This window comes from Etheostoma cragini, chromosome 5 (assembly GCF_013103735.1).
Source record: "Etheostoma cragini isolate CJK2018 chromosome 5, CSU_Ecrag_1.0, whole genome shotgun sequence".
NCBI classification, from domain to species: Eukaryota; Metazoa; Chordata; class Actinopteri; order Perciformes; family Percidae; genus Etheostoma; species Etheostoma cragini.
The window spans coordinates 6220836-6230516 of record NC_048411.1 but is presented as its reverse complement, the minus strand read 5'-3'; the positions used below and the strand labels follow the sequence as shown (position 1 = coordinate 6230516).

The 9681-nt window shown below is 38.6% G+C and overlaps 1 protein-coding gene and 1 long non-coding RNA gene across 2 annotated transcripts in view; both read left to right on the top strand.

The window, feature by feature from the left end:
* zmat4a (zinc finger, matrin-type 4a) overlaps positions 1-9681 on the top strand; it is a 206531-nt gene that overhangs the window by 186863 nt on the left and 9987 nt on the right. The window lies entirely within an intron of this gene.
* Positions 1-9681, top strand: part of LOC117944805 — a 21476-nt gene that overhangs the window by 9276 nt on the left and 2519 nt on the right. Inside the window, exon 2 of the long non-coding RNA XR_004656668.1 lies at positions 7583-7585. This is a non-coding gene — a long non-coding RNA (uncharacterized LOC117944805). The remainder of the gene's footprint in view (positions 1-7582; positions 7586-9681) is intronic.

The following is a 9681-nucleotide window of genomic DNA, read 5'->3' as shown; positions in this document are numbered from 1 at the left end:
ACGTTCTGTATATAGTTTGTTTGTTACCATGACAACACCATTGATCTGAAGCTTGATGCTGTCATGTAAATAGTTTTTTAAATCAGCAATAAATATAAAAATTTTTGATCAACAATTATCAATTGCATGCTTTAATAACATACCGGTTAAAGCCCCGCACATTTCAAGAGAATCTGACCCACTTCCTGGTTAAGCCCCGCCCAGTCTGAGTACGGATCCGGATACAGATAATACATGTGGTATACAGATACAGATAATGCTGTACTCGCTCATCCCTATTGGATACATAACATCAAAATCTCATTGTGATTTAAGAACAACAACACCCTGTTATCACAATCTAACATTTACTTTTTCTCAGATTTCAAAATGTCAGTTGGTGCTGTTAATGTATTAACAGTGCACTGTCAACTTCATAATTATGAAAAAAAAAATCAAGACTGCACGTTATTTTTCAGTGATTTCCCACCCATTAACTATGATTGGCAGCAACCCAGCAGTGAAGAAGTATTTTGGCTGTCATTAAAAGGTTTATCCACAATCTTCATTTAGTGTTTTCTCAGGCATGGCAGTCATTGCAAGAAGCTAGCCTGGGGAGCCTGCCTGCCACAAATCACCCATCACCACCGGCATGATTCTTCCCTCCCATTCAACCTATTTCAAACAAGTAAAACATGTGCATATAAATGATCACATCTTCAAAGCATGAAAGAACGCTCTCTAATAGGCCTTGACAGTTTCCCTCATTGCAATTCAGACAACATATTTACTCTGTCTGTTTAAAAGGAACCACATTTCAGCTAGTAGCATTTCTTCTCTGTACATTATGCAAAGGCTGGTTCAGCTGTGGTCGAGCTAGTCTGCTGGGAAATTGACTGGTGCGTATTTAGACATGGAAACAAAATGGCCATTTGGGCATCCATCTGCAAATATATTGTGTCTTATTTTAAAGTCATGCTTCCGGTAACATTTGTATTTCAAAATCAAATACAACATACAATAACTGCAACAAGGCTGTCCCATGTCACAGAGAAAACCGGCATCTTAAGACTAATTTTTAAGGACAAACTTCAGTCACGTTTTTTTTAGTTTGTATAAAAAATTCTTTCTTTTAACAGTATCTGCACTGGTTGCTAGTGTGTGGTTAAGACAAGAAGAATATAGTTGCCTTGGCAAATAACCTAGGGTTAAGGTATGGAAATGGTTAAACAACAATACTTGATTGAGGTTTAAGAAAAGATCGTGGTTAGGTTTTAAAGGATTGTATGTTAATAAGGCGGCTTATTACCCTAACTGCACATATTATGCAGACTATTGATGTTGCACAACGGGCAGTGTGCTATTTTGATGGCTAGTGGCAGTCTTTGCATGTAGGCACTATGTAAGAAAGATCTAATCTTATAAAGGACAACATAAACTGCAGGTCTGTGTCTCCTGCAGGAAAATATTTCATGGCTCATCATCCACCCCCACCTCAGAAACCTTATTTTCCACCTCACAACATATCACAAGTCAAACAAGAAGAACCTCCCTCTCCTTCGGTCACACTGTACAAAGGCAATATGTTATCTAGAATGTGTTAAAGTGTCTCTCTCTCACAACTCTTGTTGTCAGTTCACAATCTAATATTTGTAATGTAATATTTACATTATGAATTGAAAAGTACAGCCTCAGTAATGTTTGTATCTGCAAGGCTTGTCCCAGGAGTTAAATCATAAAGGGGTATGACGGTATGTCTTATTCCAACAAATTAAGACCTGTTTGTGCATATACAATTCTGGTCAGTCATGGACACTTGCTACCTAAAGGGAATGACCAGTCACAACATGGGAATGAAGTCCTACATTGCTTCTTTTGCAGTGTGTGTGTGCATGCGTGTGCGTGTTCATGCGTGAGCGAGCGAGGTCTTTCTCTCCTGCGGTCACAACACCTCTCTCCGTCACTTCTGACTGAGGTGCAGCAATGAATCTATGGCCACGTCATGTGGCCAGTGCCTTGTGAATGGGTAAATGAAAGGCAAATTTATCATCAGATGAGTTATTGTTGAGAATGCTTTTAACGGGTACGCCGCCAACACTGAAAGCAGCAGTGCTGGGAGCTAAGTGTTTTATGACTGCATGTTTATTTGTAGAAAAATAATTTTACAATTACTGGCACCGCACTAGTTTAATACACTGAACAAAATTATAAATGCAACATTTTTGTTTTTGCCCCCATTGTTCATGAGCTGAAGTCAAAGGTCAAAGGCTTTTTCTATGTTTACACAAGGCTCATTTCTCTAAATTTTTGTTTACAAATCTGTCTAAATCTTTGTTAGTGAGTACTTCTCCTTTGCTGAAATAATCCATCCACCTCACAGGTGTGGCATATCAAGATGCTGATTAGACAGCATGATTAGTATCATGGTTAGGTTTAGGGTTCTCTCTCTCTCTCTCTCTCTCTCTCTCTCTCTCTCTCTCTCTCTCTCTCTCTCTCTCTCCTGACCTGACTGCAGTTCGTCATCATAACCGACTTGAGTGGCTAAATGCTCACATTCAATGGCGTCTGGCACTGTGGACATACTCCATCCACCTTTGGTGAGGTGTGGATTGTTTCAGCAAAGGAGAAGTGCTCACTAACAGAGATTAAGACTTGGGAACAATATTTGAGAGAAAACAGCCTTTTGTGTACATAGTAAAAGTCTTAGATCTTTGAGTTCAGCTCATGAAAAACTGGGGGCAAAAACAAAAGTGTTGCGTTCATAATTTTGTTCAGTATATAAAATATTACAGGGTGGCAGGGTTGGTTGGTTGGTTGGAAATGATCCGTCAGTGGGAAGCTGTGGGAAATGACTTGGAGCACCTGTGGTTTTGAGGGCGCTGGAGGGCTAAATATTGAACATGTACTGTGCATTGTGTGGGTTGGGGAAAGCAGAGGAAATTTTCTCTGCCTATATTTTTCCAACACTCATCATCCATGTAATGGCTCTGTAATTTACAAGAAAGCACAGCCGGAGCTCTGTGAACAGCCGAGCCATTTGTAAACCTTGCACCACTTAGCTTCTCTAAGTATTTTAGAGTATTTTTACAAGCCACTTTATGTGTGTGAATTAAGCAGCTCCAAGGCAGGACAATCATCACTGGTTGGGACAAAGGACAAAGTAAAAAACACCACAGAGAAAGATTGTCATGCGTAGCTTATTATTCAGCCTCATTTTCCCCGTCATCAAGCCTATATTCCCCTGTGCACAGAGAAATTGCTCAGGGACCCAGTTGGCAGGCAATTGTCAACCTCCAAGTGAGGCAATTGCCTGTCAATTCACCTGCTTTCTTATTCTCTTTCTTACTCTTTCTTATTCTGATGTTCTCCCTGGGGACTACTTATACTAAGGCTAGATGATGCCAACCCTTGATCATTTAATCCCCATTTTATTCATTTAACAAAGGGTGATTACGTAGTCACTTTGTTCTGTTTTATTATAAGAAATCATTCTCGCTGTTAAAAAAGGCGAGTTTGTGTGTATATTATACAGATGCACAGGGTTTAAGCCAAAGCATGCATCATGATAAACAACGCCTTAAAACAAAGTATCCTGTCACTACAAACTCCCTGTGCCCAAATCCCTCACTCAATCTTGGACAAGATCAATGCTTTTCTCATTTTGAGGTAAGCTAGCCCTGTGGCTCTTTGGGTGGCAAAGTCGGTCAGTCCACCACTTTGGTCCAGACTGAAATATCTTAACTGTTGAAAGTGTTGTATGCACATTAATGGTTTCCCTGAAGATAAATCTTTTAGTTCTTCTAGGGCCATTATGAGCTTCACCTTTCAGAGCTTAGGGTAAAATCTATCTACAAATATTGGATGGATTGCAATGAAATTCACAACACACACATATGATCCGCCCAGGATGAATTTTAATTGGTAATCTCTTAATTTTTCATCTTGCACCATCATCTGATAAAAATTTCAAGTGGTCCAATATTTGGGATTATGACCAAACACCTGCCAAACTAATGACCTTCCCATCAGCCTCAGCTAGACTTTTGTTTAATGCTAATTAACAAACGTGAGATAACTACCCTGGGGTTACATGTTACAAGAACACCATTCTAAATCAAATTCTAAATCAACAATCACATATAGCACAACAATAAATATGACCTTAGTCACATGAGGGAGATAAAACTTTATCACCTTCCTGAGGGCTGAGCAGCAGCTTGTCCTGTCTGTCTCTGCAATTATAGCAATAACTCAGCTGATCACAGACTGAGAGCTGTCAACAGGATCACTTTACATCGCAATGCCAGACCATTCTCCACAGTGCTGCAGAGGAGGGTCTGGCTAGTCCAGACAGCAATCCGGAATCAGAGAAAAACAAGTAAAGGTTTATCAGCATTTCTTTAAACCAATCACAATCGTCTTGGGCAGTGCTAAGCTTCAAGCGGAGCCCCGTTTACGCTGCAAAATAGTCTCCGGAATGAACTTGTTTTGGTTGAAAATGTGTACGTTCAAAGTTGTTTTAGTTGTGCAACCGAAACCTCAGACTAGACAGATAGTCTAGCTAGCTGTCTGGATTTACCCTGCAGAGATCTGAGGAGCAGTTAACCGTTGTCCTTATGAATTGAGCAGGGTTTAGAATTAGAACACAAACAAAGCGGAAGGCGACAGACATCTGGAAATGGATTTCCAAAAAGAATGATATCCGGCAGAACGAGAGCAATCCAGGAAGTTGAACGATCTGATATAAGACGGGACGTACCACCATTGTCATTGTAACCATAGGTAGATAACTCACAAGTATAATAAATGTAAACATTATAGTACATTTAACCCTTGAAATGTCTTCACTTTTGGGACCCCTGGGATCCCTCGGGTCAAATTGACCCGTGACTTATTTGGGGTTTTAAAAACAATTCATAATAAATTAACAAATATTGTTTTATCTCAATTTCAATCAATTGAGATAACATAAATGTTTGTGGAATGCAATCAGTCTCTACTAGAACACAATTGAAAATGGAAGTGGGATTCGTTTTTTGTCATTAGGTTGTAATTCATGTTAAAAATCCACTATGCGATTATTATCTTGGAAAAAACATAAGTGGTCATATCCAGAATAATTTTCTGAATTGAGTCAGTAATACATGTTTATCGTAGGAAATAAGGTAAGGCCATTGATTTTCTGGTAGAAAAAAATCTATATCTTTACCATTTTCTTCTTGTAGAAATTTGAAATGGGTCAATTTGACCTGAATTACGTACAAGGGTTAAAAGAAAAATTTCAAAATTGAACTCTTTTATATTATATTAATGGTCAAAGAAACTCCAAAAATATTAGCAAACACCAGTGCTTAAACTCAAATGTGTGATGTCATCAGATATAAAGTGTGGAACTGCACCATAGACAATAAACTGGGAAACATGGTATAGATAACACTGAGAGCACCCAGGGGGATATTTTGAGTAAATGGGAACATTTTCTGGTTCAGAACAGAGCAAGACACTACAAGAGAATAAAGCTCATTGGGGTATAAAAGAGAAACTGTTCTGTGAGTTTACAAAATCAGTCCCAGCTGCAAGGTCTATGGAGCCACTCCAGACTTTATACTTGATGACATAACAAATATTAATTGAACTTTCATTGGCCATGGAAACAACATATTGGAATTATTGTTATGTAATAGATACAATACACATACAATTTTTCATCCATACAATTTTGTAATTTCCTCTGAAAGTACTTTTTTTAACAACTCTCATTTATTTAGCTTAATCAACAACAAAACTAGAAAAATGTCTGGGGTAATATGTCTAGTATGAATTATAACGTAATTGTAAAGTGTCATTTAAGTATTTTTCCACCTGGACCCTATTTTAAAATGCATTGGTGTCTTAGTGACTAATTTAAACAATGGTCTTTCAAGTTCGTCCTGTATTGTGTAGGAAAGCTGTAACCAGCAGCTGCAAACCAGGCTTCAATGTAATCCCGTAATGCAAATGTGCATAGTCAATTTCATATTATTATTCTAAGTGCCTGATAGTGAATGAATAAGATCCTTTTTTTAACCTAAACTGCCATTGCCAAACTTACCAGAGTCTATTCAAATAATCAATAATATAATATTATATTAAAAATATATTTTACCGTGTGTAAAGCCAGCATATATGCACATGTAAATGGGTTTATGAACGGTTTATTTCAACTAAAACAGATAAGGGATTGTTGGAACAGGGAAAGACTAACCACAACTGCTTTTGATAGTTGTATTTTGTGTTTTCCGATGATGAAATTACTGTTTATTAAAATTAAACAAAAAGAATCTTACTCTTCACCAAAATGTTGAGCTCCCTAGGGATCCTTACAATTATTTCGTTAGACACTTAGAATAATTATCTGCTTATGTCTATGTGAACACACATGGCTTGTTTGGCCTCTGCCAATTGCAGCAGCCTTGCTAAATTCTGAATCAATTTAAAAAAACAATTTTGTTCCCATCAGTCACTAAGACACAAAAACTGAGAAAATAGTCCACAGTGAAAACTACCAAAGATAGCATTTACAGTATTTCTTTTGTAGCACTCACAGCTTGTTACAGTGTTGTTCATTGTCCTCCTTGAATTAAGCATTGACCCTCTAGAAATGCACTACCGGATGCAGAAGACGTAAATGGACATGGGTAGAAGGCTGTTTTCATTTTGCAAGAAGTTAAAGTCCATTTTTATGCAGCAGAAAGAAGCTTTGCCATCCTCTGTGATGTCAAAGTGTGGTGTGTGTGTGTGTGTGTGTGTGTGCACGTGCGTGCGTGCATGTCCACAGGCATAACCTTGGGTTCAACAATGGAGGGTTGAGATCTCCACCCAGTGCCGTAGTCGGTATATACTGTATATACTGTGTGTGTGTGTATATATATATATATATATATATATATATATATATATATATATATACACACAGTGTATATATATATATAGATAGATAGATAGATATAGAGATATATAGATACATTTGTAATGTATCAAATCTGTTCCAGTATAAGTACAATTGATATTTATCTTCAGACATTTGATAGTCATACTGATACTATTTTATTTAACTGTATTTAATTCTGTACTATTCTGTAAAACAAAATTGCAGCATTGTGGGTATTTTTCCGAATTTAATTCACAGGCCCTAAAAACCACTACTCAGATTGGTCAAAACTTTCAAAAGCACAATGGGAAAGCTAAAACTGCTTTAGCATCACAGTTAATGACAACTAAAGGATCTAAATGGCTAAAATATGAACAAAAGACTATCGATATCGGATCTAAGAGTAGGGATTTATTGCACAGAATCCTCTGAAAGAAAAACAAGTTTCAGGAAAACAAGTTTCTACACGTCCTGTGATGCCCTGCTACATCCTGCATCCTACTACACTCTGCTGTGCCTTACTACTACTACGGGGCGGCTGTGGCTCAGTGGTAGAGTGGTTGCCTGCCAATCGGAACGTTTGTGGTTCGATCCCTGCCCCTGCAGTCATTGTCGAAGTGTCCTTGGGCAAGGCACTGAACCCCGAGTTGCCCCCGGTGCTGCGCATCGGTGTGTGAATGTTTATCTGATGAGCAGGTGGCACCTTGTACGGCAGCCCCGGCCACAGTGTATGAATGTGTGTGAATGGTGAATGTTTCCTGTAGATGTAAAAGCGCTTTGAGCAGTTGTTAAGACTGGAAAAGCGCTATATAAATACAGCACATTTACAAACTACAATTTTTTTATTCACTGTTCCAATATCTTTTATTGTGACTGTTATTGCCACTCTTCATCTCAACCCCAACCGGTCGTCAGACACCGCCTACCAAGGGTCTGTGTCTATCCGGAATTCTTCCTTAAAGGGAGTTTTTCCTCACCACTGTTGCTTGCTCCGCAGGGACCTACTAGAACTGTTGGGTCCTTGTTAATTATGTGGTCTAGTGTGGTCTAGACCTGATCTGTAAAGTGTCTTGAGATAACTCTTGTTATTAATTTAAACTATAAATAAAATTGAATTGAATTGAAGTGCAGACTTTGGACCAGCGTTTTACACTTCTATGCATACTGAATGCACTCAGGAGCGCTCACGAGTTGCCATGCTGTGTGCTTGAAAAACAGGAGAAGTCTCACACAGAGGCGGGGGGGGGGGCTTGCCAATTACATTGAATGAGAATCCAACCACTTATCTTTTATAACACTTAACATTTTACATTTATCATTATAACAAAATTACGCCTGTGTGTGTGTGCGCACACGTGCGTGTATAATAACTACCCTTAAGTTTTCCGTGGATTTATAAACACAACAAACACGGCAGGCTTTTTTCTGTTTTGTTTTTTTTGCATGGTGGATTATTAAATGTAAGTCTTTCCAGCACTCCAGTACTGTACAGTAAAATTGTTTTGGACAGGTGACTCCCTCCATACAGACGACACAGATAATCATAACATGCAACGTAGCCAAAGCGAGCGAGGCTGTTTATCATGAAGAGGAAATTAACTTCAAAGGGATTTAAAAATGTCCGTGTGGAATGCAGGCTTGAGGATAAATTATGCATGAAAATGCTTCACTAGAGTAATGTGCTGACACAATTTGTCACACGCCACATGAATACATAAGTTGAAGAGTAGCCACGTTCAAAGAGTTGTTGCAGCTACGTGGTGTGTTTTTTCTGGGCTATTGGAGGTCGTGCAGTTGTGTAACCAACACTGGCCACACAGTGAATTACTTATGAGAACCTTCTTTGGCTTAAGAGGAAGCTGGGAGCTTTGATATACAGTAGCTTTGAAAAATGTAACTCTTGACTTTAAATCTGTGTGTGTGTGTGTGTGTGTGTGTGTGTGTGTGTGTGTGTGTGTGTAGCGTAGATCAGTAGGATTTTAAGGCTGGATTTGAGGTTATGATGATGTATCATCCCCAAGCGTCTTTAAAAGCCTGTCCTGCTGTCAGTTTGGGGAGGATGCACATTCGAGCACTGACATTTTGATGGAGAGGAAGGCAACCAGCAGCTTTCAGGATTTCAGATACTCAAAAGTTTGGTTTCTGAGTTCAGCAACTAAATCTTTAGTTGCCCCTTGCACAGAGAAGGCTGTAAGATGTATTTCTCAATGCTCTCACTTGACTGTTTAATCTATTCAAAGTGCTCATCAGTAGTAAGTTGTAAGTGTCAGACGCCATGCGGTGCTGGAGAGGAATTTATTATAAAATGTCCTCTGTAATCCGCAGTTGGTTGCTGATGAAGATGTGAAGAGTCACCACATGTGCAAAAGCATAAAATGTTTCGCCTACTGACCCATCATTGACATGTGTTTTTAAATGCAAATAATGACCTTGCAATAGGTCTTATTCAGGTTAGGTCTTCCATGAGTTCATCTGTTAACATGAACATTTAACGTGCAATGGCAGAACATTACTGTTGCTATGAATGAAACAGTTAACAGGATATTCATCTCCCTCTCTCACTGAGCAACTGTGGCTTAAGAAATGAGAATTGTTTTGTCAAACACTGCCACTGTCACTCAACATTTTGTTGACACCAAAGGTACCTATAAGTTTATGCTAGGAAGTGAAAAATAGCAAACACAGCCATGATAAAAGGGTATCCATCCTGCAGTAAATACAGACGTGCTCAAATTTGTTGGTACCCCTCCACAAAAAACGAAGAATGCACAATTTTCTCTGAAATAACTTGA